This window comes from Pogona vitticeps, chromosome 1 (genome assembly GCF_051106095.1).
Source record: "Pogona vitticeps strain Pit_001003342236 chromosome 1, PviZW2.1, whole genome shotgun sequence".
In the NCBI taxonomy this organism is placed as follows: domain Eukaryota; kingdom Metazoa; phylum Chordata; class Lepidosauria; order Squamata; family Agamidae; genus Pogona; species Pogona vitticeps.
Window position 1 is genome coordinate 94271762 of NC_135783.1, and position 26274 is coordinate 94298035.

At 39.4% G+C, this 26274-nt stretch overlaps 2 long non-coding RNA genes across 2 annotated transcripts in view; both read right to left on the bottom strand.

Moving 5' to 3' along the window:
• The window catches only part of LOC144586550 (uncharacterized), a 167650-nt gene that overhangs the window by 106409 nt on the left and 34967 nt on the right, over nucleotides 1-26274 (bottom strand). The window lies entirely within an intron of this gene.
• LOC144586551 (uncharacterized) lies at nucleotides 14552-24752 on the bottom strand. Its single transcript, XR_013541430.1, has 2 exons — nucleotides 23368-24752; nucleotides 14552-19710 (listed from the first exon to the last, which is right to left on the bottom strand). It is a non-coding gene; the product is annotated as an uncharacterized LOC144586551 (long non-coding RNA).

Below are 26274 nucleotides of genomic sequence, written 5' to 3' on the forward strand. Positions count from 1 at the left end.
GGATCAGGGCTCAAATGATGTCATAATCCTTGTTATTCAGAAGGTCATGGGGCTTTGATCCAGCAAGCTCTGACTCCACTACACCACTGCTTTTTCCTTTCCTACTGAAGGCTGGACACCATCATACTGACTTTGGATGTCAGCCGTAAATCATCACGCTGTGATCTACTATAGACACAACTCTTATAGATCTATTTTTTCTACTATATAGAGATTATAATTCCTGAAACTGTCCTCAAATAAATTGCAATGTCTTGAAAATACATCAGAACAGATAATGATAGATTGAAGAGCTGAAATTAAAATTTGCAGAAGCCAAAAAAAAGTACAGGAATTCCAAATTCTGAGGTGTGAACCTTTGAAATCTGACATTCTCACATAGTAATACTTTAAATTGCATGGATCCATGTGCAAGATTAGCAAATTTAACAGTTTTTCAGGCTGGGATTTTCATTAAAACAAGAATCTCAATTTTCTCTTTTAAACGACTGAGGATTGGAGGAAGGGGGATTAGCAAAATATAAATGAGACCCTTGACACAAAAAATTGAGTTAAAATTTTTTGTTTACCTTTGCTTTTCCTCCAAATTCATTCCATCTGTTTTTTTAGACTGATGGAGGGGGATTTTTCTGAAAAGCTTTTGGGAGAGGGTGGTAAAATAATATCATGTTAGAGGAAAAACAAATGACCCAATTATCCAAAACAAGATTTGAGGACAGCATCTGGCTCTGCTTAGTGATACAATAGGATACGGTCCTTGTATAAACATCAGCAAGCTTACTTCCATTTTACTGGATAACTGCATGGCAGTGTTAACCCCTTCTCATCCTTGATGCTTGCGCATGTTTGATCTCTTCTCTCCTTGATCACTGCATCAGACCATATCTAACATTCCTGGCTGAGATACTTCATATGACAATTTTGATCGTACATTACTCTGGCATCCACAAAGATAAAGGCAATGTAAAAATATTTGCTTTTAAAATTAAACAAATTAACAATGCATATTTTCTACCCACATAAGTCCATGGCCCAAAAGAGGAAGTTGGGCATGTGGAATAGGGTGCCCAAGATGGCAGCTGTTTTGGATGTGCTCTTCAGAGTCAAATTAGATGATATGCTTTTCATATGTTTGCTGTTGTTATTATTTTGATTTGTTTTTCTGAGGCATTTCTCTAGTTGATGAAAGATACCTGTTGTCACAACGCCATAGTAATCCTCATCTACCTATCTTGAACATAGCATGCTTTGTTTTGGAACTGTTCATTGGAAGGTAAACACAAGCTTAATTTGCAAGCCTGACCGCTCAGGTACAGTATGTATCTCAGATACATCCCCATGATGAGAGGAAACATAGATTAATCACTGGGAATACACATTTCCTGTAATGCCATGTTTGACCCTGGGTCTTTTATTTTTAATTTAGCATATATTTAAAAAGGGCCATAGGATGTGAGTTGTATACATTCTTTACATGCAGAAACCTTGAAATTCTCCAGTTATACCTATGTTGAGGATGAGAGAGAAAGAGAAATAAGGCATCAGAGTTGGAAAAGACTTTTGCTTAAAACTCTAGAGAAATTATACTTTCTGGATAAATAGAATAATGGCCACATTCAATGAAAAACAGATTCATACATTCATTCATAAGGACAGAATTTCTTCATTCTGAAGTGACACAATGTATGCAACTCTATAGAAATTGTCACAAAAGTCATTCAAGGAATCATTTGCTTCCTGAAGCGTCTATTTAAATCTGTTCATTTGCTGGTTCTTACTGCATTCTCTCTCTCCAACCCAATGCAACCACATGTGTGTTGCTCAAAGCAACTGCGCTTGGCTTTCCTGCAGTCTTCTCCCATCCTTTGTACACCTTGATGCTACTGTCTTTCCCTTCTTCCCCAGATGCCCCCATCCCCACATTGGGAAACCCATGGGCTCTTTTTGTCAAGGTGCTTGCTGTACAGGATGGTTTGTCAACTGACATCTCCATTAGAACAAACAGTTTTTCAGAATACCTGCTGTGCCACCATACTGTACAGACTCAGATCTGTTGCAGAAAGTGTAAGACATTTCCTCCCTGAAACCGCTCTGCTATCAGCTCCTTTGGCTGTCTTCCTCAGTCTGCATCTCTCCTTCCTCTGAGGAAGTATAAAGTTTGGTGAAAAGCCGCAAAAAAAGGCTTCTTTCTATACCAATAGGTTTCTGTTGCTATAGCAATTGGAACTAAATCCACATCTCTAGTTAGAATATCCTGTGAGGCCACTTCTTTCCTCAAATCACTTGACAGAACATAAATGCCAAAAGGAGGGGGTTATCTCCTGAGAAATCTATATGTGGGACAGGAAGCAACAGTTAGAACTGGATATGGAACAATTGATTGTTTCAAAATTGGGAAAGGAGTACGACAAGGCTGTATATTGTCCCCCGGCTTATTTAACCTATATGCAGAATATATCTTGTGAAAGGCCAGACCAGAGGAATCCCAAACCGGAATAAAGATTGCCAGAAGAAATATCAACAACCTCCAATATGCAGATGATACCACTATGATGGTAGAAAGTGAGGAGGAATTAACTAACCTTGTAATGAGGGTGAAAGAGGAGAGTGCAAAAAATGGTCTGAAGCTCAACATCAAAAAAACTAAGATCATGGCCACTGGTCCCATCACCTCCTGGGAAATAGAAGGGGAAGATATGGAGGCAGTGACAGATTTTACTTTCTTGGGCTTCATTATCACTGCAGATGGAGACAGCAGCCATAAAATTAAAAGACCCTGCTTCTTGGGAGGAGAGTGATGACAAACCTGACAGTATCTGAAAAAGCAGAGACATCACCTTGCCAACAAAGGTCCGCATAGTCAAAACTATGGTTTTTCCAGCAGCGATGTATGGAAGTGAGAGTTGGACCATAAAGAAGGCTGACTGCTTAAGAATGATGCTTTTGAATTGTGGTGCTGGAGGAGACTCTTGAGAGTCCCCTGGACTGCAAGGAGAACAAACCTATCCATTTTGCAGGAAATCAACCCTGAGTGCTCGCTGGAAGGACAGATCCGGAAGCTGAGGCTCCAATACTTTGGCCATCTCATGAGAAGAGAAGATTCCCTGGAAAAGACCCTGATGTTAGGAAATTGTGAAGGCAAGAGAAGAAAGGGACGACAGAGTACGAGATGGATGGACATGACTTTGACCAAACTCCAGAATGCAGTGGAAGACAGGAGGGTCTGGCGTGCTCTGGTCCATGGGGTCACGAAGAGTTAGACACAACTTAACGACTAAACAACAACAAAAGCGAAGGGAGAGATGACAGGCCTTGGTCATAATATTAAACTTTGAAAATTGCATTCTTTCTCTGTAGAAAGAGAAATTAGCATTTCTTTCTTTTATTATCTCAAGAATTATTTAGGCTGAAGACTTATTCTAAATCTATCTGGCCCTTTTTAGGACATGGCTGGCAGAAATCCATTGTCCTTCATTTTTTTCTCATATTCTGCCATCTTATGTGCTTTTATCCTATAGTGGATTCAAATGCAATGCCAGAGAAGCAATTGATTTTGCAAAGGGCCTGAAAAGCAACTATTCTGTGTTCATTACTATGCCAGATAAATAAGTCTGATCAGACATTACTTATTCTATTCAAAATCCTTCTAAATACATGAAGATTTTCTGTGTAATCATGTGGTTCTCGTTACAAACTCATAAGATTATTTCACCTTGGAGGTGCAGAGCCAAGACTCAAGACAGAAGAGCAATTGAAAATGTGACACCAAGTATTGTCCAGTGCACCTCATCTAAATATTAGTGATATTTAAGACTGATACAGTTAGCTCTGCAATCCTCCAAATGCACACATATTTGAGGTCAGCATCATTCCATAATGCTAGTCAATAAAGGGTCCTTGAAGTTCAGTCAGCAGCTTCACTAATATCCAGAGCCCAGCACATCAGTATTGAAAATTAATGGCAATAATCTTCTTGGTTGCATATGCAAGGGTAAGTGCAATTGTGTAAATCACATCACTGCATTGTTGCCAGTTAAGGAGTTACTGCTTGTATTCCTCATCATCACAAGTCAGGTGACCAGGCAAACAACACGGAATACATGCAGTGACTCCTTAACTAATGGCAATTCGATGCTGTGAATTCGCTGTCATTGCACTTATGAAAGTGCATATAAATAATAGAATTCTGGCCAGCTAGTTAAATATTAAAAATTGGGAAATTAACTTATTGCTATTAAAGGGAAATTAAATTATTGCTATTTATGTTTATTAATGTTTAATTTGTTAATTAACATTAAGAACACATTAAATAAATTTCAGTTTTGTAGAGGGTGTATACCTTTCTATCAAAATTATGTTTTTATTAGATAATCTAGCCTACATGAATGGACTAGGGCCCCAGATGTTTACTTGCATATGACCGACCATAAAAACCTTTTTTCTTTAATATGCACTTCATTTTCTGTTTCATTCAGCAGGCAAATTCGAAGTCTTCCCTCAGGTGGCAAAGAAGAAGAAAAAAATAACTCATTTCAAAATATAGTAATTTAGCTGCCTTTTGTTTGCCAGCTTAAATGTAGGCCACCCCCTCCTTGCTCCAACAGAGGTGTTTGGGATTTTTTTAGTTTTTCATGTTTATCAACTATTTGTTCTTTCTTGTTTCATTCAAACAGACAAATTTGGGGCTACATGTTGGAATGCCAATTCTGCTACACCTGCAGAGCTTCAGCAAGCAGTCTGAGACTTTTTTCCTGTTCTACACAGACCTCTAGGTGGGGATCATGCAAAACATCTCAGCTTCATCGTGCACAGAGGTTCCTAAAATTTGGTTTTCCTCCAAGTAATACTATTTTTAAAATTGTAATGCTGATTATGGTTGCTGGAAAGGCCTATTGGAATTATTTGGGTCCAGCAGAAATTGGTCATTATGGTAACAGTAACCACCCAGTATGACATAGCAAGGCTTTCAGCCAGCTTTAGACAAAAGTTTATAGTTTTAGTTCATGCTTCTTATCGGATGGAATCCAGCAGTAAGTCACAACTCCAGAAAGCCTTGTGGCACAGTGGTTAAATTGCAGTACTGTGGTTAAAACTCTGCTCATGAGCTGAGTTCAGTATTGACGGGCTCAGGTGGCTCATTTGGAGTTGACTTTGTCTTCCATCCTTCTAGGGTTGGAAAATTGACTACTCAGTTCACTAGGGGAGGGGGCAACGTGTAACCTGCATAATTAATTTGTAAACCACCCAGAGGCAGCTTTAAACACTATTAGGAGATATATAAACAGTACATTTTGCTTTGCTTTAAACTCAGTGAATCCATAGAATCTATGGAAAGGCTGGCTCACCAAATCCCCACTAATTCAATGAGACTACTCTAGTTGTGACTTACTGCAGGATTTCAGCCATAGTGTTAAGTCAATGAAGTAGAGCTGGTAGTATTGGCTTAAGGATTCATCACAATTTCGCATGCACTTGCCTCCGAAGTGTATTCTGTGTGTCAAATCAAATCAGTTTTTAATTTAAACAAACCTTGCAATTACTCTCAGACTATCAGCTAACTTGTCCTGATGACTTCAAATTCTTATTATCAACAATATGACAACAATCAGAAGAGCTCAGCTAATTAAAAGCAGTGTATCTAGACAGTTCTGTAATAATGCTGGAAGATACCAATGCCTGCATAATACAGTTGTTAATGAAAATACATAAATGCGACCATTCCTACAAAGGCCAGATTGCTGCTAAGAAAGCACCCAGGTGGTTTTAAAAATCTTCATTATGATATTTACAGTAACACTTATATCCTATCTAGTCATAGTAATCGTACAATTATTCTCCAAGTTTGGATCTTCATATAACAAAAATGGCATCAGTCATTTACAACACAGATATATTGGAAGCATTGTGAACTCCGCTCTCAAGGCTTACAAATATATGTCCCCCCCAAAAAAAACCCCAAACAATTCAGATGTGCGTTGGATGCTGATTATTGGGAAAAGTACAGAAAACTGGGGAAACAGGATGAACTGTCCTGGACAGGACTGGCTTTCCACATGGCAATCCATCAAAATACCTCAGGCAATAAACCTCAGGTCAACTCTGGGAGATCATTACCCCCAGCAATATTAGCTTTTCATGAAATGTGACCAAATGAGACTTCTATTGTTTTTGCCATCATTGGTCAATGACTGAATTTCAACTTGGCAAGCCACAGCATCAGGATCTCCTAGACTGTCAAAGAGCAACACCCATTAATTCTGTCTATGGTCATCCTTCTGTTATCTAAGCCAGTGGTTCTTAACGTGGGCGATAATGCCCCCCAGGGGGCGATTTCATTTTTCAGGGGGGCAGTAGAACGAAAAGGGGCGGTGTGGGGGCGCTGGAGCAGAAGGGGGGCGGTAGGGGGGCGCTGGAGCAATCCAAACCTGTGAAGGTGGTTGCAGACTTTTTACAGTGTGCATGAATATATATTTTCCTCCAATCTTAATTTAGTTTCAGAGTTTTCGTCTTGAAATTTTTAGTTCCTGCATTGCGGTTTGTTTTTATGCCCTTTTAATATTTCTTTTTGCGTCTTAAAATTCGCTTGCAACTAAACCATTAAATGTTACTTTTTGGGGGCATTTCATTTTCTTGGAATTGAATTTTGTTTCCAGGGGTCATTGGATTTAAGTGTCTTAAATAAATAAATAAATAAATAAATAAATAAATAAATAAATAAATACATAAATAAATAAATAAATAAATAAATAAAAATATCATCACCGCGGGGAGGGGGGCGATGATAACTTCCTCAATGGCTCAAGGGGGCGTTTCTTTCAAAAAGGTTAAGAACCATTGATCTAAGCTAACATTGCAAACAGGATCAGATAGATGTTTGAGAAGGGGTGGAGTCAGATGGAGAAGGCTAGGTATCAAATTTTACCTTCAGGTAAATCTCATAGTTCCACCAGGAAACTGGTGAGGTGGAATGACTGCATCTCACTAATCTGAAAAAAGACTCCATGTCTCTTAAGTTTTAGTTCAAAAACAAACACTTCCTTTTTCTCTATACAATATTTATATATCTATTTATTTATTTATTTATTTACATATTAAAAGTATTATAGGTTACCTTTCCGGACATATAATATCAAAAGAGTGAAGAATCACATAAATATAATTTTACAATGATTAAAGAAAATATTTAATGCAAAAAGAAACAGGTGGTAATTTAAATTTAAATTTATTTGATTCTGTGGATCTAACTCATTATTTCATTCTTGGAGATGAGAATTTAAAATTTCCAAAGATTTCTCCTTTGTGTATGGTATTTTGTTTTTTATTTGTATTAATTTGTATTTTTGTTTAGTTTTGTTCTTTGCTTTTTTTCCTCATTTGGAAATTTTTTTTAAGAAAAATATTTGTGCACTAAAAATGGTATTTTGTGTAAAGAACCCTTATATTTTACATAAAGCACAAAGGGGGTTGTTTGTTTGTTTGTCTCTCTGTCTGTCTGTCTGTCTGTTTGTTTACAAAATGCAGGATTTTCCAAACATTTCATTCACAAAATACAAAGATTTTTTGCTAATGTTGCTATTTACCAAAAACAGCCACGATGTTTATGGTCTTGTGCAAGAAAAAATTCACGGTGCTGGACAACCTTTTTGAGAAATGCTGGAATAGACTGAGACACCCTTTGGTCATTTGATTACTTTGCTGTACATTAAGTGAAGTGCAGTAACTGCTTTCCTCTGCCTATGAATTTCCAAGGCAATATAAGCCAATCGGCCTGTGGCTCTCAATTCAATGACCTAGAAAAGAGGAACACGGCTTGTAAAAACCTTGCACTGCAAAGCATTGGGGACAAGCAGTAAAGAGGGATAATAAATCAGTTTATAAGCCCATAAAAGGTAAGTGGTTCTCAAATCAATCAAATAGAAATCTTGAACTGTTACATTCCATGTCAGCTTTGGCCATTCAAGTGTCCCAAAGGAAGCATTCCAAATGATGCCATGAAGACAGCCGAATTCACGTTGGAGTAAGAGGCTTTTTAAATTCTGTCACATCCCACCCACATTTCCCAATTCAATTAATTTGCCACGAAGAGCCATAAAGACTAGTGAGAGCTGGCCACTAGGGACGCTTTCCCCCGAAGAAGCAATGAGATTTTTTTTTGTTTTATTTTTTTGTGTAGTACCAGTGATGTCTAGGGAAGGAGATTTATCGGCCGAAATGCAGGCCAAAGCTTTACCACAGATTATAAAATCAGCACATATAATTACAGGAAATATAATGTTAGCATATTCCCCCAGCAAACATATTAAGCACCTTGATGTTTTATAAAAATTGAGCACTAGAAGGTCTGAAGCTACATATAAGCATTGCTTTTATTTATTTCTACTACTTAGAGACTGCCCTACAACAGAGGTTCTTTGGGTGGTTTATGAGAGTAAAAGCAAGAACGAGTTTAAGCCATCAGAACTACTGTCACAGAAAATGCATAATAAAATGTGCCAAACCAAAGGTCACTTTATTTGAGGGGGGGAGATTAATTTTTAAGAATGAATGAAGTAACTTAAGATGCCACATTAAATCAGTTACACCCCCCCCAAAAAAAACCCCCCAAAATGGAGGAATAGCAGGTAGCTGAGTAGGTCCTTCCTTAACGTTATATTTTCAACAATAGTTTCTGTAAGTATTTATGCTAAAGAAGTCTATGTGGCCTCAGAAATCAGCAGCTCTATACAGAAAACTGAAGTTAAAAAAAACCTACTCAGTTTCCAACTTTACTGTTTCTATATGGCTATTAGACTTCCGGCTGGATGACTCGGTGAGTTAGATATCTGGCTGCAGAACCAGAGACTGGGAGTTCCATTTCCCACTGCGCCTCCTGGGCAAACAGCCATCCTGTGTGGCCTTGGGCAAGATGCAGAGTCTCAGGGGGCCCCCAGAGGAAGGGAATAGGAAACAATGTCTAAGTACTCTCTACTTAGAAAACACTGAAAAGGGTAAGTCAGAATTAACATAATGGCACATGATCTCATCATCATCCACTGTTGTTGGTGGCACATGGATGTTTCTTTCCTCATGGGTTGAGAGATGAGCTCCCATATTTAAGGACAAACAGATGTGAGGGTGATCTGGCTGTGACATTTGTCACCCCATTGATCACCAGGGTTGATTCAGCTGATCTGGCTGGTGAGGTGGGTGTCCCCTTCCTTCCTCACTGCTCCATGTCTGTTCCTCCCAAAGTTGCATGCTTGAAGAGGATGACCATGCCAGACAGAAGGAGTTTACTGCTCTTCAGTCATGAGATAAACAATACTTCCCAGGTAATAGTGATTGTATCGGAGCTGTACAGAAATGCGTCCGCTCACGGCGCCATCATGTCCTCATGATGGATGTGATCCATCTAGGGGGAAAGCGCACAATAAGGAAAGGCAATTTTGAAGTGACAAAATATTCAGTTAGCAAAAATATTCATCCATTCATTCATTTAAAATATTTTTACCCTGCTTTTCTCCTAAAAAAGGACCCAAGGCACCTTACATCATTAAAAACACAATATTAAAAGCTAAAAAATATAAGTGATTTAAATATTTATAAAGAATTCAGTTAAATATATTAGGTAAAAGCATTACTAAAACAAATTCAAAAGTAACAAAAATACAAACTCTCCCTTTTAAAGGTTGTTGTGGGTTTTTTGGGCTCTTTGGCCGTGTTCTGAAGGTTGTTCTTCCTGACGTTTCGCCAGTCTCTGTGGCCTCTCCTAGATAGCCAGTCACATAAGGAAACACCTGCCTGAAAAGGAAGGTCTTCTCCTGCTTGCAGATGGACAGCAAAGATGGGGCCAGCTTGGCCTCCTGTGGGAGGGAGCTGCAGAGTCAGGGAGCAGCAATGAAGAAGGCCCTCTCCCATGTCCCCACCAAACGCACCTGTGAGGCTGGTGGAACTGAGAGAAAGGCCTCTTCTGATTACTGTACCTTAATACCCAGGCAGGCTCATAAAAGGAGATGTTTTTGAGACAGATTAGACCAAGCCATTCAGGGCTTTATACATTAAAACCAGAACTTTGAATTATGCCCACAATCGGATTGCAGTCAGTGGAGCTTCTCCAACAGGAATTTTGTGACCCATGTGATCAGTCTCAGTAAGTAATCTGGCTGTAGTGTTTTGGACCGGTTGAAGTTTCCAAACATTTTTACTATATAGAAATAACACATTTGGAGGAGCCAATAACAAATGTTTATGGGTTAAGGGTAAAAGACCCTTGTAAAATCATGAATTTATTCCAGAATTTATGATTTAATTACAGTGGGGTCTTGACTTGAGAACTTAATCCGTATTGGAAGGTGGTTCTCAAGTCAAAAAGTCTGTAAGTCAAGTCTCCATTGACCTACAGTGCATTGAAAACCGATTAATCCCGTAACAGGCCGTTTTTGTTCCATTTTGGTTTTTTTCTGGTCTGTAAGTCAAATCTCAGTCTGCAAGTCAAAACTAAATTTTGCGGCCAGAGAAGTCTGTAACTCAAAAAGTCTGTAAGTCAAGCCATCTGTAAGTCGAGGGTCCACTGTAATTTATTCCAATATCTGTTTCCACATTAATGATTTAATTAACTGATTCTGGACTAAACAGTGAGTTTAATTAATCAAGAAGGCTAATTGGAGAATTAAATATTTGGCCTTTTAAATGCCAACAGCAACATATTAATTTTCCAATTCCTAGCATTCAGCACTATCTAGTTTTCAAACCAAATGTTACAAGCTCTGCTGAGACTTCAGATGTGCAAATAAAGCTGTGCTATCTCCCATCTGACCTACTACAAAACAAAAGCAGACTAATTTGTCAAATGGATATTGAGGCAAGCTCACGTTGGAATAAAAAGGCAGAGTTTTCCTCTTAAGGGAGCTCTCCTTCTAATAACATCCTAATTGTATTGTCTAGTTTCCCTATCAACTGAAAAACAGCAAGAAGACACATGTGACAGAAATAAAACTGAAGCTTAGTCTTAGCGACAGTTTGAAAAAGTAGGTATCTGGACTACAACTCCCAGAATCACCCACCCAGTAAGGCTTTCTGGTTCTGGTACCCTAAAGGGCAACTCCTTGCGTCTCCATCAGTTCCTGGAGGAAAGACTGCCTCAGCATCCAAGGCCCGTTGCCTCTGTTCTATGGCGGGAAAGAGAAAATACACATGTAATAAATAACTTTCCTTTCATCTTCCTTTAATTGCCATAGAACTAATTTTCAATTTGCCTTTAACATGTTGTTCTAGGAATAAATTTAAGTAATAGTTCAAGCAATACTTTTCAGTGTGTTTTGCTAAAAATATATTTCCCCTTTTTTAATGTTAGCTTTTATTTGACACACCAGGAGGGAAGTCAAATAAAATTCCTCACAAAATCATAAGTCTTCCTACAGAATCTCATTTCTCCTCATCATACCACCTGCATCTGGCAGGGGTGCTACTAATCTATTTATGAGGACACTTGAAAACATCCCCTGCCATTTGGGGGGGTGGGGGGGGAGAATGAGTCTCTCTGTCTGGGGGGGGAGGGTAAGAGAATAACAAGATGTTCATTTTTTCCTGCCTGTTTTTCTAGAACACATCAGATTCCAACATGAGAAACAGAAAGGAGCCAGAAAAAAAAAGGAAATCTGTAAATAGAATGTGCTGATGCTTATACACCAGTTGTTTTTGAGGCACCGTGCTAAAATTCACAGCACAGTTGCTTCTCTTCTCATTGTCAGGATCTGGAATGGATGAGCTAATGCAGAATGTCAATGCTAGATTTTTCCACTCAGTCTAGATAACAGTGAATAGGAGAAACCAATGTGCACACATATTTTATCCGGGGGATAGATAAAAGACACAAACATGAGTGCAATGACCCAATTCCTGTCTACTGCAAGGAAGAGACAAGGGAGTGGTACAATTCCACTAGAGAAATCTAGTGAACTAAGGATTTTTAAAAAACACACTAAAAATCAATCAGAAATCAATCTCTAGCTGACATCATGGGAGAATTTTCCTTTTAAAAAGTGAAACGGACCTTTCCAAAGTCATTCTGACATGTCTTCTCCATTTCTGGGAAAAGCCCCTTGTGTATGGAAAGTTGGTTTGCCTGCTCTTCTGGGACTCAAAATGCCAATCTGTTCACCTAACCCTCTCAAGGAGGGTGGCACATCAAAGACATCTGAATCGAGAAATATGCAAATTGGCTAAAAGGGGGGCCTATACCCTACCTAATGCAAAGGATTAAACATGAATGCCCACTGACCTGACTGGAAGACATAATGGAATTAAATTAATTTTCCTCACTTCTGAATCTGAGCATTAGTGGAAAATAGTGAAATCAAGTCTCACCTTGCAGTGGACCTTCTCTCACTAAGTTGCATTTTAAATAATGAAGTAAAGCAATAAAACACTCTTTTCCAACAACATAAGAGGCGACTCTATACATGGAAATCGCCAGATGGGCAATAACGAAATCAGATTGATTATATTCTCTGCAGCCAAAGATGGAGAAGCTCTATACAGTCAGCAAAAACAAGACTTGGAGCTTTGTGGCTTTGATCATCAGCTTCTCATAGCAAAATTCAAGCTTAAACTGAAGAGAGTAGGAAAAACCACTGGGCTACTCAGGTATAATCTAAACAAAATCCCTTATGAATACACAGTGGAAGTAAAGAACAGATTTAAGGAACTCGATTTGGTGGACATAATGCCTGAAGAACTTTGGATAGAGACTCGTAACATTGTATGGAGGCAGAAACAAAAACCATCCCAAAGAAAACAAAATGCAAGAAAGCAAAGTGGCTGTCCAACGAGGCCTTAGAAATAGCAGAGGGGAGAAGGGAAACAAAATGCAAGGGAGATAGGGAAAGTTAGAGAAAATGGAATACAGACTTCCAAAGAATAGCAAGGAGAGACAAGAGGGCCTTCTTAAATGAACAATGCAAAGAAATAGAGGAAAATAACAGAAAAGGAAAAACCAGAGATCTGTTCAGGAAAATTGGAGATATTAGAGGAACATTTTGTGCAAAGATGAACATGATAAAGGACAAAAATGGGAGGGACCTAACAGAAGCAGAAGACATCAAAAAAGGTGGCAAGAATAAACAGAGAAATTATATCAGAAAGATTTGGATATCCCAGACAACCCAGATAGTATGGTTGCTGACCTAGAGCCAGACATCCTGGAGAGTGAAGTCAAGTGGGCCTTAGAAAGCTTGTCTAACAACAAGGCCAGTGGAGGTGATGCTCTTAAGATTATGCTCTTAATGTGCTACATTCAATATGCCAGCAAGTTTGGAAAACTCAACAGTGGCCAGAGGATTGGAAAAGGTCAGTCTACATCCCAATCCCAAAGAAAGGCAGTGCCAAAGAATGCTCCAACTACCGTACAATTGCACTCATTTCACACGCTAGCAAGGTTATGCTCAAAATCCTACAAGGTAGACTTCAGCAGTATGTGGACCGAGAACTCCCAGAAGTACAAGCTGGATTCCGAAGGGGCAGAGGAACTAGAGACCAAATTGCTAACATGCGCTGGATTATGGAGAAAGCCAGAGAGTTCCAGAAAAATATCTACTTCTGCTTCATTGACTATGCGGAAGCCTTTGACTGTGTGGACCACAGCAAACTATGGCAAGTCCTTAAAGAAATGGGAGTGCCTGACCACCTTGTCTATCTCCTGAGAAACCTATATGTGGGACAGGAAGCAACAGTTAGAACTGTATATGGAACAACTGAGTGGTTCAAAATTGGGAAAGGAGTACGACAAGGCTGTATATTGTCCCCCGGCTTATTTAACATATGCAGAATACATCATGTGGAAGGCTGGACTGGAGGAATCCCAAGCCGGAATTAAGACTTCCGGAAGAAATGTCAACAACCTCAGATATACAGATGATACCACTCTGATGGCAGAAAGTGAGGAGGAATCTAACCTCGTAATGAGGGTGAAAGAGGAGAGTGCAAAAAATGGTCTGAAGCTCAACATCAAAAAAACTAAGATCATAGCCACTGGTCCCATCACCTCCTGGAAAATAGAAGAGGAAGATATGGAGGCAGTGACAGATTTTACTTTCTTGGGCTTCATTATCACTGCAGATGGTGACAGCAGCCATAAAATTAAAAGACCCTGCTTCTTGGGAGGAGAGTGATGACAAAGCAGAGACATCACCTTGCCAACAAAGGTCCGCATAGTCAAAACTATGGTTTTTCCAGCAGCGATGTACGGAAGTGAGAGTTGGACCATAAAGAAGGCTGACTGCTGAAGAATGATGCTTTTGAATTGTGGTGCTGGAGGAGACTCTTGAGAGTCCCCTAGACTGCAAGGAGAACAAACCTATCCATTTTGCAGGCTCCAGTACTTTGGCCATCTCATGAGAAGAGAAGACTCCTTGGAAAAGACCTTGATGTTAGGAAAGTGTGACGGCAAGAGGAGAAGGGGACGACAGAGGATGAGATGGCTGGACAGTGTCTGGGAAGCAACCAACATGAAATTGACACAGCTACAGGAGGCAGTGGAAGATGGAAGTGCCTGGAGCTCTGGTCTATGGGGTCACGAAGAGTCGGACATGACTAAACGACGATGAAAGCAATATATCTCCTGTATTCACGAAGGCTTTCACGGCCAGGATCTAATGGTTGTTGTGGGTTTTTCAGGCTCTTTGGCCGTGTTCTGAAGAACTTCAGAACACGTCCAAAGAGCCTGAAAATGCACAACAACCAATATATCTCCTCATTCAGGTTCAGAAAATGATTCAGACCACTATCCCACTTCTGAAAATACTTCAGGTTATCTCAGCTGCAAGTCATGCCAGACTCTTCAAAACTCAAATTCAAGAGGGCTAATCCCAACCCAGCCCCCTTCCCATTCAACTTGCTTCCTGTGCCTTCCTGCCTCTGAACTTCACTCATCAGGGTTTATTCTGCTCTAGCCCCAGAGATGGTAGATGGTCTTTTCATCCTCTTTCTCTTAATGTTTTATCCACTTCTTCACTTGTGAACCAGGCCACCAGAGGGAGCAGGACATTTGAAAAAAGAGCACTGGGGAAGCTGCATTTCTCTTTGTTCCTGGCTAAAGATGGGCACAAACCACAGTTCAGGAGTTTGGCCTAGTTCGTTGTGTGCTTGTCCATTCCCTGCTGGAAGCACACTTCTCTCCCCTGGTCCCATCTCTGCCCCCTCCAGAGGCCACCCACTCAGACAAGGAAGAAATGTAGGAGGGAAATGCACACTGTGATGGGTGAGTGGGCAATTGTACTGAGGAGGCAGGGGAGAGAAGCACACTTCAGTGGGGGAATGGGTGAACACACAGAGGAGGCAGGAGATCGGAATGTGCGGCAGCCGTAGAACACTTATGTGGGTGCTGCTCCAAACTGTGCCAAATCACCAGGCAGCAGTTCATGCCCATCTCCATTCCTGGCCTCTCAAAGTTAAATCAGCACACCATATACTGTATCGCAAAGGGAAGACAGAGACCTCAATCTCTTTCTCCATTCTACTGCCATGAAAGCAGTAAGGAGGTAAAGTTGTGTGGACTGATCAAGGAAGCTGAGACACGGGAGATTAATTATTATTTTTTTACAGGTTGTATTCAAATCTAAATTGGAGAAGAAATGACAAGGTTAAATAAAGTCAAGCACGTTGGGGAAATAGAGAACAACTTTTGTGTTTTCATTGAACCTGAAATAAAAGGAAATCCCTGCTGTGTCTCCTTGGCACCACTGCTGGGACCTGGCAGAGGATGGAAGAGTGGCTTTTCCTGAGCCTCTGTTTCCCACCCGTCTTTAGTGCAGCAGAGATGCCATGCGTGAAGGCACTTAAGCGGTTCTCTCTGTGACAGAAAGAACTAGCATTCCTGTTCATTGGATTCTAATTAATATTTTGGTTTCACAGGAATTATGGAAGCAATATATTCATTGGTCATATCTCTTAATAAAGGATTGGGGTTAGGGGTGGGGAAAAAAAACCTAACCAGGTTGAATGTTTAGTATGGGCTTAAGTTTCTGAAAGGCTGCTTGGAAAAATATGTAACATACTAACTGAGCTATTAATGTCTGTGAGACTAAGTATGTGTAATGTGCACGTACATATCTATATGTTTGCATACAGATCCCTAGTCATAAACTGATACTGATGTGAAGTATGTACTGTGGATACAGAAAGAGGGGTAAGACCCTGCTACAAATCTAGATGCCCTCTGCACCCTGACATCTACTCTGCAGCAATAGTACTGTACTATTAATGTCATCCACAGTTAGAGACTCATTTACTTCTTCACCTTCTAATGCTGATGATCCTCTATCATTATTGCCTATATGCGTTCTATACAGTGCATGCAGAACAATCTCTGCACAATAAATAATCACATGTATGACATCAGAAATGGAAAGACAGAGAAGCCAAGTGTTAGAACATTTTAACCCCTAAGATATTCTACTGATGGTCTCAAAGTGGCTATTGTAAAAAAAAAAAAAAAAAAAAAAAAGGAGTTGCAGAGAGAGATTCCAGAGGGAAACAGCTGAAGTAGGTTGCATTGCTAAATTCCAGCATTCATCCAAGAGATTATGTAGACACTAGAGGGTTTGTTGTTTTTTGTTTTGTTTTTTATATACTGTGGCTGAAATCTTGTTTCTTTTGTATGCATGTGGAAGGCAAATGGCACAACATTCATAACATTCATTAATGACAATTAATGGGTCCCTACTAGGATTCTTGAGTGAGATTGCAGGTGCCTCATAGTTCCTATGTAAAGTTCAGGCTGCATTATTTTCATTGTTAACAAATAAGTGAAACATTGTACTTCCAAACAGCTGTGGAAAATGGGAATATACACCCTCTCTAGAATTCCAGCAGTGATTTGTTAATTGCCAGTTGGAAATGAGTGAACATTACGCCATTTACCTTCTGCATGTATAAAAAAAGAAAAAGAATTTCAGCCTACATGTGTATTTTATAACATGGCTTTCTCTGTTGTCTTGTGTATAATCATACATGGTTTGGGACTACCCTGATCCCAGAACTCAAGTCTTAAAACTCAGGTCCTGAAAACTCACATCCTTTGCATCTTCTGATCACCATGATATTAATGTTAACATCTGAACATTCACTGTGTTTGTTACTAAAGCTATTGTCACCTGGGGAGCCTACTAATACAACATGCTACTGTCTTTCCACTTGGTCCCCTCCACCCTATTTGTAGCATATAAACAACATGGCTCCACAGTTCTGTGCTCCACAGGTCTGAAGAAATTAGTTATACAGTATATGCAAAGTTTAATACTGAAATGAATTTGTTGTTAAGTTTTAAAGGTGCTGCAATACATTCCATTTGGGTCCCAAAACAGACTAGCAAAGCTACCTCTCATTCAAGGCCAAGAAGCCCTTCACCCTCTTCCCAGATATATGGGGACAACAAGCAGTGCCTCAGCATCAGTGAAAGATCATTTGTTGCAGACAAAAAAATGTACATCTTTTTTTTACTTCTCCTTCACATTTGGTTGAGTGTTATTATAATGGATCCTGTAGAGCAGTGGTCCCCAACCTTGGGCCTCCAGATGTTCTTGGACTTCAACTCCCAGAAATCCTGGCCAGCAGAGGTGGTGGTGAAGGCTTCTGGGAGTTGTAGTTCAAGAACATCTGGAGGCCCAAGGTTGGGGACCATTGCTGTAGAGTTATGCAGCAATCTGGGTTGTACTAATTAGACTGGACATCCATCATGAACAAAAACCTATGTCCAAACAACATAATAGTCCACATGCACCAGATAAACAACAATCCATAAAAACTGGTTCAGCACAAGGACCTAATGTGTTAAGCAAGATGCCCTAAACTGGGATCTCCTGTGCAAAGTAGGAAGTCGCTCAGCAAGTGTATGCATGTACATTGTTCTGACTCTTACAAGGTTTACAAGATATTAAAATAGTGCAAATGGTTATGATGCCTGAGTGTCACATGGGCCACATATACTGTACAAGTATGACTGAGTTAAGTAAGTGGGAGTCAGACAACAGTAACATGGTGGCTTGCAACCTTAGGAACAACAATCTTGTCCAGATAACAATGTGCACCTTGGTGACTTCTTATACTTCAGTTATTTGCCATTAATCATGCTTAGGGCTGTAAATTAATGGATAAATATTTCATTAAGAATGCCAGTTTCTTGGCTACCTCGAGAAGCAATAATCAAGGCACATTTTCAGAAGACAGATTGCACCAGTGTATTAATGGTCATGACAGTGTGTCTGATTGGACATTTAATCACAGAAAAATTAAAACAGATGAAGAAAAACGCTTCTTACAAAGTTCAAAGTCCTTGATGACAAAATGCTTACACAAGTGTTAAGGAATTTTTTAAAAAATTATAATTTAAAAAAAGACCAGAAAGTTAATTAACATGAAATGGCAGCTCTTGTGGCACTGGACTGGAACTGTAGCTTGTTTCGTAAACACTGATTAAAGGGCATTTTTAATACTAACCAATCAATGTAAATTAATGAAGAAGGGCAACTGAATTTTGCACATGTCACGTCTTCAAAATATATTTCTCCAAGGGTATAATATTGTATCATTCAATCAACTGAAAACAAAGAAGGTGACCTTCTTTATAGGACCTGGTATTTGGGGGTCATAACATCAGAGAACATTTTAGCACAGTACGCAGTGGGATTCACTGAAGTAGTAAAAGTCAACCTCTTTCTCTTTAAAAAAAGAAGAAGTCACTGTGGGAAAATGACACTTCACAACAATGAAGTGTTATTGTGACTTTATTATTTCAGAAATTAACAAGCGAGGTGGAATTCACACTATCACCCATATCCCATTTCATTGTGCTGCTTTTTGTCAAACCTCATTACTGAATGTTGCAATTGAAATTGTATCATCTGCCCAAACAGTGCACTTTGTATATGTATGTTCACTGCCAGCTATGAATCACTCTGGGTGAACTACATCACTATTGCACGATGTACAACCTGGCACCAGGGTTTCCCTGCCAAGGGAATGCCCCCCTTTCTCCTCAATTCCTCATGTCATGCCCAAGAAATACCAGAGCTGGCTCAGAATATAAGCACTGCTGCCTGCCTGCCTGCCATAAACGTGGAATTGACTGCAGATATTTTTCTTCTTTTCCTTTTCCCATTCCCTCTGTGGACTGTATCTGCTGGCAGGGTGGGGGGAGTGACCACTTCACAAGGAAATCAAAATAAACAGCAAACAAGTGCCAAACACAAGGGTCTAATCCAAGGTTCCCTCTAAAGTGCATGGCTATGCGAGCATGTGAGACTCCACCCCCTCCATGGTGTGTTCCTCCTCCTCCACACACCCACAGCGTTTCCAGCCCCTTTGATTTGGACAGAACCCGACACAGCAGGGCAGAGTCACATGGGGGGGGCAGATCACTTCAAGGATGAGATTTGCCAGAATAGGTTATGGTAGAGCATCCAAGCACAGGAATCAGGGGTTAAACAATCGGCTGCACCTTTTTCTTACCATTTTAATTCCAGAAATAAAAATGACACCTTAAACTTTTCTTGTGTGTCATGTAAGAAGTTGCCCAGATCTCAAAGCAAACCTTTGCTTCCAGAACTTGGTGGTAAGAGAACTGCAAGAGGTGAACAAGGCTTACCTCATGGGCCTCTTTGAAGAAACCAGTCTGTCTGCCATTCACACCACATGGGTTGCCACCATGCCCAAGGATATTCACTTCACTTGCTGCATCTAGGAAGGAGAGGGCCTAAAATACTTAAATTAGGCACTTCTTGCCTCAAAACACTCAGAGATCCTATGATGCAATTTCAATCCTATGCTGTATTATTTTCATTGTGAACAAGCAAGTGAAACATTATATTCCCATACAGCAGTGAAAAGTGGAGATATACACCCTCTCTAGAATCAGGTCATCCCTGAGAGAAACTGAATACTGAAAGTGTTTAGGATAGCTTCTGAAATCAGCTTAGATCCAAATCAAGTTATCTGCAGAAAAGTCCCGAACCTTCTGAGTAACTCTCACTCTGTAAGGTATAGACTCCCAAGTAAATGTGTATAGAATTACAACCTCAGCTTGTTTGTAGAATTTTTAAACATTATAATTTTTAAAAAGAAATCACATTTACTTGCTACAAATTGTATCTCATGGACCTTCAAATTACCATGTACTTATCAAGACAGGAAGACAGAAATCCACTATAGGAGCATTTCAATAAATTATGTTTTACAGACTGAGATTCCATCTGTTTCAGTGGCGACAGGGGAAATCCTGTTTTTGTTCTGCCTAGCATGTGAAAGGAGAAAAGAGCCTGTTTCTTTTAATTCACTAACTAGTCAGCTAACCTGGTACAAGTAAATGACTGCCTAAACTCTGACATTCACAAAGAACTCTCAAGCAAAACATCTTGGCTTGCTCAGATACTTGCTCATAAAATGAAGAAAGTCAGCGATAGCATGGGCAGACAGACATACAAACGAATAAGTGAGCAAACAGAGTGAAAAGTCATCCAAGACATCATGTCAACCATAACCTCTTTACCATAGGAACCTATCTACAGGCCCTCCAGGAGGTGGGGCCAGCAGGGCCATTTGGCCTGGACCTCGCTTAACAGGTGGGTGTCACCTCAACTGAGGGGTGCATGGCTGTTGTACATCTTACCCATTTTTTTCAAAACTAAAAATACATGCCTCTCCTCCGAGGCCCCACAATGTGAAATGGCCCAGGCTTATTCCATGTCCTGTCATGGACCCTATTATTTTCTGAATATTGGAACAGCACTAAATACTGAGGCCCAAGAAACAGTTATGTATTAAAATATCCTGGAAAACATCTAAGAACATGAAGTCCAACTGAATAGTCCCAAGATTGTCCCCATCTCTGAAAAGTGATGCATGCCCCTACTATCTCCTCCTAGCTAGTATCAAAAGCAAGAGCATTTCCTTCTTATCCCTTCCCTTCTGTTCCTCCCACAAGGTGTGCCAGAACTGGCAATTTCTGGATTTGCCTCTTAAAAAGGCAAACCATTTTCTCCATTCCTCTTCTTCCTGGTAGTTTCTCAACCATAAGCTATCTGGCATTGGCAAAAGTAGTGGAAATCATCACAGAACCATTCCTCTACTGTAGAGAGCAGTAGCAGTAATAATTCGACATACACTTGTCCCCAAAAATACACAGATTTCAATTTGTATGGAAGCTATACTCATAATATGTTTTGTAATTCTCAGGAAGAAGGAATCAGTATTTCTGCAAAAATAGGGAGTCCATTCCATATATCACCATCATCAGTCATCATCACTATACACTAAACATCTTGACAATATTTAGCCTTGGTCAGTTGTATCTGTGGCAATCTCTGGTCTGCATCCAATCGTTAGCCCTTACAGTTCAACAACTGATTTAATGGGTCTACTCTAGGAGTAGGCTTCAATTCCCTAAATCAAGGACAATCACTTTGGCATTGTCTACTCATTTCCATCTCCCATGGCCTGTATGTAGTGATCTATATGCAAGTCATAGAGCCAGGCGCTAATAACATTTCCCAAAGATTAGTGAAGTGAGATTGTTCTGAGCTAGAGGGGGTAAAGTTAGCTTTGCTTCTATAAATATATTACCTAGAATATATCTTTAAGATGAAAGGTTGAAATCATGAAATATGAGGGAAAGAGTAATGAAATACTAAAGATGTAAATCTTGGGAATAAAATCCATTCTGTTTCTCAGCAAGTACAAAGTTAAAGTCTTCTGAATATAATCATTCAGCCTAAGACTACAACAGCTCTGAACAATTTGAAATTAAATGGATTAAAATTAGACATATGCTAAGTACATCTTTAAAATTATGTGTTATACAAAACAGCTCATGAAATTTAATACTGAAATGGCAGTCACAAGAGTTCAAAACCCACAATACAACTAAATAGAGAAACTCATTCTTTCCGTTTAATGTTGCTATCCCATTATGACAAGCACTGGGGTAAATATTTGAAAAGTGATCATTAAACTTTTAACCAAAATTGAGTAACTAAAAATCCTAGTTTTTTAAATTGAAGCTGTTATGTGTAGAAAAACAGGAGTAAAATACTTATAAAAGACAAATAATGATAAAGCCAGTGGCTATTTCACAGAATTCTGCACTGAACAGAAGAGAGGCACAGCAATAGGAATCAAATAAATACCTTTAAATGGCAATCAAATTAGCAAACAATGGCTAATTTTCCTTCTTGACATTTAATTTAGCTTGCATTCAAATATAGTAAAATGAAAGACTTAAATAGTAGAGGTCAGCCACAGTGTAAAATACAGCAAGAGTACATGCTGGCACCAGGTCTCCAGGGAAAGTACAACAACTGGCATGGTATTGCCACAATGCCAAGATATCAGTGTGTGGTAAAAATAATGTGTGGATAGGAATTTGATAGCCTTACACTAATATCTGAATCTCTTGTTCTGTCCCCCACTGTGTTTGCACTAGACCTAAGAGCCATGAAGTTTCTCTTAAACTCTTATTTTACATTCCATGCACACACAAAAATGATACTGTAGTTCTTTTTCCTAGCATGCATAGGCAAATTATTCTAATTAGTGTATCGGCATTATACAGGTTTGCTTGTTTGATGGTTCCAATATAAGTAGTTCTGGGACATGTAATTTGGTGGGGTGCTTAGAATTCTCGCTTCATGCACTTACAAAACCGAGGATTCCTTAGGACAGTTAGGTAGTATCAAGCTGGTATAATAGTGTAAAACCTGATGCACATGGGAAGTGATCCAGTTTCAACCAACACTATTTCAGAGAAGGGGGTGGGTAAATATGACAAGCAGAAGATGGATTTTGAAGGATGGCAGTAAAGTACTTTGATTAGCCTAGAAAGGAAAGTGCCCAGTTATCTTGCCCTTTCACCAAAGCTCATGGATAATACGTTGAGTCATTTCCAGGCACGCTCTGGACTGTGCCCCAATTTCTCTCTTTGAGAAGAGGGTTGGTTGTAAGAATTTCCTGCATTTAAAGCAGAGTAATGCAGCATGCCCAGTGGCTGGATGATTATGAGGGATTGGAAGGATTCTCAAGAGTTCTGGGGAGTTGCATCCCAAAAAGTAATTTTTCCAACTTGGTTTGCTGCACTTTGCCAAGTAAATTATTGTACTGTGCTTATTTCCACGTAAAAGTACATAACATGCTTACATGCCAACCAACAAGACTTTAAAACACCTCACCGTGGTGTGAGGATGTCTTGAACCAACAATGAATAAACCTTTAACAATGCCAGTGCTGAGAAATTCAGATGCCAAAGTCAGGTATTCAAATAGTGAACATCTAAGTGCATCACTAATCTGAAGGGGGGAGGGGAATGACAGAGGAATTTATCATTGTGATACTACAACATATTACCGATGATTCATAGCTGTCATCATTCCTTCTGTCCCATCATTTCAGCATGGGGGTGGGGACTTGTTTTTCTGAAATCTATCAAGGAAAGATGTTACTGATATCACTTTATCATGTAAATTGCTCAGCCTTTCCTTCCACTTTAATTGCTGATTTCTCATTTTTAATTATCTATTTTCTGCTGTACCATCCTCAATTGATTTTTGAGAAGTAACAGAGCAAGACTAATGCTTTTGTGTTAGTTCATATGATGAGATGCAGGTTTATTATTGCTGCACAAGAATGCAGCAATGATCTTGTGCTGGCAAAGCATATCAACATTCTATAAGGCAATTCTAAAAAGGCAAAAAGGGGGGGGGGAGTTGGTCCAAACAACCAAAAAGTTATAGCTTTTAAAATGGGCTTCAGATTATCACCTTATTAATCACAGTATGGTGACGGAAAAAGGATTCCACACTTTACATCACAAAGGATAGCCTGAATGTTGACAACACCAATAGCTGGACACTTTCACACTTGCCGTTCACACTTGTGAAAAAACAGCCATGACAATGATCTTGTGTTTCAATGAGAAATGGTTAACTAATGAGAAAAGGAGTCAGCCTTTAGGATTTTCCCTTGCTTGTTCTCACTTTGTGAATGGTAGTGAGCACAAGAGGGTAGCCTGCAGCAAAGGCATTCAGGCTGCCTTTGCTATGTAAAATTTGACATCCTTTTTCCTGCTGGCAACATGGGCACAAACGAGCCATTTCTTGGCATTTTGACTCAGGGATACAGAAGCACAATGTCACGCGTTTATCAAACAGAGGCTTTTTGAAGAATTATTTTTTTCCTACGGTTGTGGGTACCAGGACTCTGGTACTTGCAACCATTTCTGAATGCCCATCTTCTAGTGACCTCATCTTAATCTGTTTACTGTTTGTTTAATATATATTTTAATTTCTTGTTAAACTGCCAAAAATAGTTCTTCTGTGCTAATGGTATATTAAACAAACAAACAAATAAATAAATAAATATTATTAACACACTGTACACTTATTCAAAAGCATTTTAGCATATTCTGCAAAACTATAGTTGAATGAAAATGGGATCTGTGCAGTTCGAGTAGCCTTCTCCCACCCTATAGCATTGCTATTATTTATTTTCATATTTCTTCGAGATTACCTGCAGCATTTCTTTGAACTGTTGATTGCTGCAAAACTGATGAGTGTGAAATAGGTAAATATAGAGAATTCAAAGACATTCTCACTGCTGGACTAAAACTGCTTCCCTTAATGTGGACATAAAGTCTATGACTAATTCCACCCACTGAGTCTCATTTTCAGACAAAAACTAACTAGAAAGTTAGTTTTTGTCTGAAAATGTAACAAACTTTCAAATAGTTTTGTTTGTTTGTTTGTTTGTTTGTTTGTTTGTTTGTTTGTTTGTTTGACTCACTTCCATGACAGCTACTAGAAATGCTAAAGCAGGATTCACAGGAGAATGACATACAAGCAGATTCCCAATAATTTTGGGCTTCCTTGTAGTGTAAGTCAGTATTTTGACTCAGCTTCCACCAGCAAGTGTGGAAATATTCTGTATGTGCTGAACATGGCTCTTCTGGGTGTGCAGAAAATGGATTCTGGCTGGTCATGAACCAGTCCTCAGAAGTCAGGGTGAGCAGCAGCATTGTTGGTTCTGTGGATGAAATTTCTCACCACGTGGATCCTACTTTGGCCTGCATCTCTCTTCTATGGCTATCCTAACAAAGCAGAAACCAGAAGTGGATTTTTTCCCCATTTTGGGGTGGCCAAAGAAGATTTCAACCCCCTCCAATTAAAGCAAATTACATGGATTATGTGTGCCTTGTTTTGGAAGACAATCAAGCTTCCTGCATGCTTCTGGGATTTCCTTGGCTTCCAAAAACATAACAATGTCTGTGTTTGTTTTTCCTTGGCTTCCAAAAACATAGAATTATGTGTGTTTGTTTACAGTGTACCATTGTGCCATCAAAATGTGGTGGTGATGGCTCAAGGAGTGTAAAAATTGCCCTGGAGTTGTGTGAGAACCAGTCAGTCCCTGAATTAGGGGAAAGAGACATTGATGCTGCTATGATGTAGTCCACAGCTATGGCCCTCTACATAATCCACCATTTTGAGTGACTCAACGGCATTCCTGAATTTACTGTGTTTGCATGATAATAACAATGAAGACTTGTGTCTCGTTCATATAAACAGATCTCCATCTTGTTATTTTTACAACTTCTGATAAGTAGTGCTAACTATGTAGTGAGAGAATCAGTTTACATTGGTAATTTTAAAAAAAACTCTAGGCTCTCAGTTATAGTACTGTCAATATCTTACACAAGGGATTGGAGACCTCAAAGACTTAGAGCATTGAACTATGACTTCAAAGACCTGGGTTCAAATCCCCACTCAGCCATGACACTCACTGAGTAACCTTGTGCTAGTTAAATTCTCACAGCCTGACCTACCTCACAGGGTGGTTATGAGGAACAAGTGTGAAGAGTAGAGCCATGTATACCCCATTGAGTTTATCTGATAAAATGTGAGATAGATAGATAGATAGATAGATAGATAGATAGATAGATAGATAGACAGACAGACAGACAGACAGACAGACAGACAGACAGACAGACAGACAGAGGTGAATTTCAGCCTCCTAGACATAGACCAAGACAGCTATACTAAAAATAGATTTATTTATTTATTTATTTATTTATTTATTTATTTATTTATTTATTTATTTATTTATACCCTGCCCATCTGGCCTAAAAGGCCACTCTAGGCGGCTAGATTGAAGGACCAAGGATTGCCCAAATGTGGGTTGAAATTTCTCTTCTAGTAGGGCTAGCATATCCAGATGCACATATATAAGGCTGAAATATGATATTTACTATTCTCTTTGCTT